The sequence below is a fragment of the Elephantulus edwardii genome, unplaced genomic scaffold (assembly GCF_000299155.1).
Source record: "Elephantulus edwardii isolate Elephantulus edwardi_28Jun2011 unplaced genomic scaffold, EleEdw1.0 scaffold00122, whole genome shotgun sequence".
In the NCBI taxonomy this organism is placed as follows: domain Eukaryota; kingdom Metazoa; phylum Chordata; class Mammalia; order Macroscelidea; family Macroscelididae; genus Elephantulus; species Elephantulus edwardii.
This window is the reverse complement of record NW_006399872.1, coordinates 9,870,574-9,877,925: the sequence shown is the minus strand read 5'-3', so window position 1 is coordinate 9,877,925 and position 7,352 is coordinate 9,870,574.

Sequence of the window (7,352 nt, the reverse complement as noted above, 5' to 3'; positions counted from 1 at the left end):
TACATAGGGTCGCTATGAGTCGCAGGCGACTCAATGGCACATAGCAACAACAACAACAACATATGTATATATATGTATGTATATATATATCCCCCAGGTGCTACAGACCTCAAATAATGAAGACAATGTATAAGAACTTTGTAAGTCAAACAGTATAACATAAAAAGAAAAGTTACTTTGAATATGGCTGATACATAGGCAGTGCTATATATAAGTGTGTGTTTGGTGTAATTAAACTTTTATTTGAAGTCTTTTTTCACCAGTTAACAGTCTAAAGAAAGTAGTACTATCAATGAGTAGAGGAACGTGAATTCTAGTTCCTAGGCTGTTACCAACCAGATGGGTGATCTTTAGCAGGTTACTATGACATTCCTCTGGTCCCTATTTTATTGGTTTGCAGTCAGCTCAATAACTGTGGGGTTTATTAAGGAAGTAGGTTGGAGGTGGCAGGGGAAGGCAAAGGATGTCGCATAGAGAGAATCCAGGTTAACCCAGCAATATAAACACAAGATGTTTCCTCAATCATCCAGCAAGTGTCGTCTTACAGCAGTCCCAAGACAGATCTTCTGGTTCCTGCAGGGTTCCACTGGGATATGCATGGCCATAGTCTCTCCACATTCTAGCAAGCTCTCCCTCTAATATTGGCCCCACAGCTAGCTGTTGATGATGTAGATGGCACTGATAAACAATGAGTCATGTATCTGCAATTGAGGCAGTTGAAGAACACATCCCCAGTGGGGACTAAGGCAATGGCTAGGAAAGACATTTTTAAAAATCCCAGGACCACATTCAGCATAACATCCTCCAGGTTCATCCATGATAAAGTGTCATCTCTCAAATTTTTTTTTCAAATTCTTTTTTACTCTTTAGCATTCCATAATAAAGCATTGTGCAACTAAACCATAGTTTATTGATCCATTTCTTTTTTAATTTAGAATATTTTTTCAATTTTTGTGTCAGAAATAAGCAATTAAGTGCTGCACCACATCAGGTACTCTTTATGACACCGGGAGAAGCGAACAGTTGCAATCTTCCCAGCAAATGTCCATACATGATGTATTCCTATGACCAAGAAAGTTCACTTTTAACATTACACTAGAAAAAATGTTTGTGAGCCAGAATGCTTAGAACATTATTTTTAATAGAGAAAAATTGGAAAATTAAACATTCCAAAATAAGAAATTGGCTAATAAATCATGGTATAGTCCTAACATGACTTACTACATAGCCATTAAATTGTGCTGGCCAAGAAGAACTAATGACATGTGGAAATAGCTGTAATCCCTAAAGGCATTATGCTCATTGCTACATAATATGTATAATATTAAGTTCATTTTAAGCATATTTAGGATCAAGGATATTTACTGAATGTTAATAATTATCTGTAGAGGATGAAATTATAAATCATTTTTCTTTCCGCTGTAATGTTTTCATTTTCTAACTATGAATTACACTTACAGTGAGGTAAAAAAAAAATCGTAAAGACGGCAGCTACAGAGATGACCTCCACAGATATCTTTTCAAGAGACAATTTTGTGAGAGGAGTAAGTGAATGATATCTTCCACCTGTTGATACATCCAGAACCCTTGGAGCATTCAAGCTGAGACTACACTCACCTTGTCTGTTCCTTTAATGATTGGGTATGGTGAGGGGTATTAGTGCCTGGCCCTTTTGTCCAATGAGGGACTCTTATTAGAGAAATCTTTGCAATAGACTTGTATCTATGGGTTGGCTAAGACACCCTTCAAGCTGTTCTCTGTTTTGAAGCTTTATCTACCTATTCTAAGGACTGCGCTGTTAACTCAGAGGTCTTGCACCTCCTATGATTAGCTGTTTGAGAGAAAAGATAAGTGATGTTCTCTTATTATGATTTATATTTTTAGAAATGAATGCATGGTCACAATGAGTAGGAATTGACTTGACAGTAGTCAGTTTTTATTCTCTACCTTCCTCCCCTTAACCTTCTAAAGTACAAATAGAGGCTCACAAAAGTTATGACTAAATATTTAAACGTTACCCCTCAAATTGTTTGAAAGGTATATATGAGCAAACATTATATGTATGATAATAACCCAGAACAAGGGGTGCATAGTAGAGAGGGCTACAGGAGGGGGTAGAAAATGTGCAACAATGAATAAGTTTTTTTTAAAAAGTTACCCTTCAATTGTCTAAGTTTCTAATCTCAATAAAATATAATCTATCCTACTACAATGAAAAACATACCTTTTCCAAACCCACAAGAGAAAGTGCAATTTAGAATTCTCAGATTTCTGATATTTTACATTAGAGTATAAAGAATTGAACCCTTCCCACCTCTATTCCACCTACTTTCCATTCTTGTCTTTTCCATCTCTTGCTCTGACATTTCTCATAATAAGCCTTTCACATTTTTGTGTTGACACTCTAAGCTTCAATCACATTTGTCTCATAAATCTTTCTGCCAAACTAGAAATATGCTCACTGGTCAAAAGAACTACCTTCAGCAGAATTGACCAGGACACAATCCTCTCAAGCTTTAGTAGTGTATATAAATTAACTTGGAAATATTTACTGCAGCATTTCAGCGTCCTAGGTCCCCTAAACCACACAAAATCAGAAGCCCTTAATTAAGTCATTTTGAATTCTTGGTAACAATGTGCTTCAGTATAAAACTGCACTTTATAATGATCTTTAAGAGTTCAAAACAATGGTTGTAACAATCAAAAAGCAGAACATTAAAATACCTTAGACAAAATTTAACTATGAAAATTCCATGTAATATATCATAATATATGTGTATCATAATATTTAATTAAGCTAAATTTTTTGCATGACTACTAATGTATGCTTTTTGTATGACTACTAATTAAAATGCTTCAAATAAAAAAAAAATAAGTAAATCACCATATCTTTCTTCAAGGTACCTCTAGGTGAATTAAAACTACTAACCATCAGTATATAGATGTATGTTTAGTCATGTGAGCCAACCTAGGACTTCTCTCAGCACCTGGAATATGATTTTTTTTATTAATTCTGTTCTCTGCCAGTAAGCCAGATTCCAATTCATGGAGATGAAATGAGCTGTGATGTGTGAAGTCTTCGCTGATTTTCTTAGAAATATACAGCCTGGTAGTGTAGTGTTTAATCACTTGCCAACTAACCAAAAGTTCAATGCTTTGAACCAACTGGTTACTCTCCTAAATAAAGATACAATAATGTTTTGTAAATACTTCTAGACTTGGAAAATGTATGAGATATTTTACTTTATCTTATTGGGTAGTTGTGAATCAGAACTGATTCAATGACAGTAAGTTTCATTTTTTGGTTTTGGAAATCATCATGCCTTTTTTTTCTAGTCTCAGTATGTGTGTAAAAAAAAGGATACTGAGTGAAATATCTCAAACACGAAAGATAAATAGTGCTACTGTTGTAAAATGGGACTGACATCGGGGTTGGGGAAAGACTGAGAAAGATGGGAAAAATTATGTATACTGCATTGAAACAGACGAGAGAGAGAACTGATTAAAAGGGATAAATGATTAGGTATTATTGTCATGACAGGAGTCCAGAACGAAGGCTACATAGTGGACTGGACTTGAGGGGAAGGAGTGTATAACAATGAAATAATTTTTCTTTTCTTTTTCAAAGAGAAGAACAAACTGGAGGGGAAGGGTGGGCCGGAAGAAAAGTACAACAATGAAAGAATGGAAATCCAAAATCTCTGTAAATTTTCATTAAAATTAATAATAATAATAATTTTTTAAAGGGGCAAGGACAGAAGGGGGACAACCATATCTGATATCTACTAATTCCCCAAAGAAGAACTGTCCTCAACAACAACATCCAAAACCAATTTCCATCAGGTCAGACATGATCTCCTTACTCCAACATCTCCAGCATCAATTCTACTGGTCTATCAGGTTTGGAATATGTTGCAATATCTCACAGAGCACAAAAGATCATATTCAAAAGTATAGAGTGTGTTAGGAAAGTCAGAAGGATAAAATTTCTCAATCAGGACAGCTTTCAAAGTGTGTTCATATCCCCTTCAGCCTCATGGCTTTACTCAAGTATTCCAAAGCTCTTAGTCCTGTCAGTTAGGGCACTCCCCTACTCCCAAGTTCCCCAGAAAATTTGGGCAAAGGCTTCTAACTCTGGTTCTGTGGATTAGCAGTCCCAAGGTCAGCTCTGTCTCATGTCAGGTCTCCGGTTCTCTGCTGTGGTTGCTGGTGCTCTCCTGTAGGTCTGCCTGGCATGAAGGCTCACTGTATTCTCTACTTCTTCTTTACTGGTAGTGATATTCTCAAATTCTACTACTGAATCTGTTAAATTTATTGGTAAAACTAGCTATCCTCTTGCGAATAGACCAACACACCCTATTTGCATATTCCTGTCCATCCACGTGGCAAAGTCAAAGTCAGTGGCTAGGAAAGCCATTTTTAACGATAAACTCTTAACCCTACAGTCTGGAAACTCTACTGAGAACTCTGAAACATCATTGCAACATCCAAGTCTCCACTGAAAGATGGATGGTGAGTTAGCTGAGGTTAGAATCTGGGAGTTCTTCATGGAATGAAATAATTCTACTACTGAACCACCACTGCCCCATAGAAACCACTAATGCCTTAGAAAGTAGCCAAAGGCTCCATCTGGGCCCCTTCCTCAAGTGAATAAGTCCTCTAGTTCCTTAATAGATAAACAGGAAGGAGGGACCATATTGGAGCCTATGACATACAAGATCAAAAAAAGGACCCTCTTACTTAGATCTAAAGAGTGCTTTGATATCCAAAATATGACCTTGAATACATCCCTGCCTGAATTTAGAAACCATGTCAAAACAGATTTGACACATTGAACACTAACGACTAAAGACTAGATCAGTTGTGGAATGACATCAAGACATAATGTAAGGTTCCAGAAAATACAAATAAATTTTAAAAGAAGAAAAGAACAAAATAGATCTCATAAGAAAATACTCTGAAACTTTCTCTTGAGTGTAGAGTTTTGTTGTTGCTATGTATCATTGAGTTGCATGCAACTCACAGCAACCCTACATACTATAGTTCTCAACTCTGCTCTATTTGAGCCAGTCTCGATGTCTCCAACACATGTACCTCCATTATCCAAGTTGTGTCAATCCATCCCATCCAGGGTTTCCTCTCCAGTGCTGTCCCTCCACTCTTCCAAACATGTTGTCTTTCTTCAAGAACTGTTCCCTTATGGCCACTTACCCAAAGTATGTGAGATGGAGATTCAAAATCCTTGTCTCCTAGGAGTAGTCTGGTTTCACCCTTTGGAAGATAAACCTTTTTGTTCTCTTAGCAGTCCATGATATGTTCAACACCTTTCTGCAACACCACAACTCAAAGACATTAATTTTTCTTCTGTAATCTTTGGTTATTATAAAGCTCTATGATGCATAGCTAAAGTAAAAGAAAAATGATGGTATAGTCACATGGTGGAGTTGTACACAGTACTGAAAAATAATTGTAAAATATTACAAATCGAGGGGAGCCTTGAGGACATTATGTTGAGTGAAGTATCTAAGTCATGAATGGACAAACACTGCATAATACCACTGTTAACATAGGACAGACATGTTGGGGGTTGTTGCGAAGAGAATGAGAAAAGTGTGGATAGATAATGAACACTGCATTTGAACAGATGAGAGGGAAAATTGACTGCTAAAGGAATATATGATTAGGCATTACATGTATGACAACGATGCAGACCAAGTGGGGCACTGTGGGGAGAGTTTGGGAAGGAGTGGGGAAAGAATGTGCAACAATGAAAAAAAATGTTTTTAACAGAGGAATAAAGTAAGACATTATAAATAAAAGCTGAACAGAAGATTTTAAAGGACAGTTCAAGAAGATAAAGCAAAATATGGTAAAATTGGCAAAGACATGAAATTAGAAAAGCAAAAGGAAGAAATTTCTTAGCATTTCTCAAGTTGAAAGAACTGAAAAAGAAATTCAAGTCTTAAGTTGCATGATTCAGGAAACTGAATAATTCAGGAAGAATTAAAAATGGAAAGAATACACAGCATGCATGCTTACAGCATCACATTCAACCATTTAAGACAAAATATGACCAAGATCAGATAGTACTGAAGAAAGAAATCTAAAAGCATTGACAAAAACCAAGACTTTGGGAATTAATAGAATGTCAATTGAGATTTTTTTTTTCCCTGACAAATGGATACATTGCTCAAAGTGTGTCTAGCCAAGAAATTAGGAAGTAGCTACCCATTACCAAAAAAAAAGATTATCTAAAAGAATGTGGAAATTAATGAGTAATATCATTAATATAATATGCAAGTAAAATATTACTGAAGATAATTTTAAAAAATTGTAAAGGTGTGTAAAGAATTTCATGCCAGAAACTCAAGCCAGATTCAGGAAAAAAAATATGAACAAAGAATATCATTGCTGATATTATATGGATCTTGAATGAAAGTACAAAATGTGAGAAAGATGTTTATCTCTATTTCATTGACTCATTTTAACTCAATTCATTGAGTTGAACCATTTGAATGGACACATGGTTGACCTTCCAGGAAATATTCAGAAAGATATAAATGGCACAGGGAGAGCTTGCCTATCTCTCCTGTAGGGTCTCTAGTGGACATGAACTGCCAGAGAGGCACCACCTATGGGTTACCAGCACAATATCCTAGGACACCAGAGTTTCTGCCCTCCACTCACCCCACCCGCCTTTTTTTGTTATTGTATTGAAAAGACAATTGACAATTGACTGCATTAAACAGGAAAAACAGAGGACAGCATTGTGAAGATGAGAATTTCACAGAACTTAACTGGGCTGACCTAGAGTCTGTGAACAGACCAAGAGTCAATCACTCCAGTAGACAGTGGGAATACTGAAAAGCAACATGTGGACCAGGCTTGTATACTTTTCCCATACTTATTTAAATCTGTACATTGAGCAAATAATTTAAGAAACTGGACTATGTGAAGAATATTAAATCAATCAGGATTGGAAGAAAACTCATTAATATATTGCAATATACAGATAACATAACTTTTTTGCTGAATGTAAAGAGAAGTCAAAGTACTTACTGATAAAGATCAAAGACTACAGCCTTCAGTATGAGTTATATACTTCAGCATAAAAAAAAAACCCAACCAACCACCAAAAAATCTTTAGAACTAAACTAATAGACAACAGGATGATAAATGGATAAAATATTAAAGTTGTCAGGGATTTCATTTTACTTGGACCTACAATCACTGCTCATGAAAACAAACAGTATGTAAGAAATCAAATTATGTATTGCATTGGAATAATCACCTGCAAAAGACCTTTTTAAAATATTAAAAGCAAAGATGTCACTTTGAAGACTAAGGTGTGT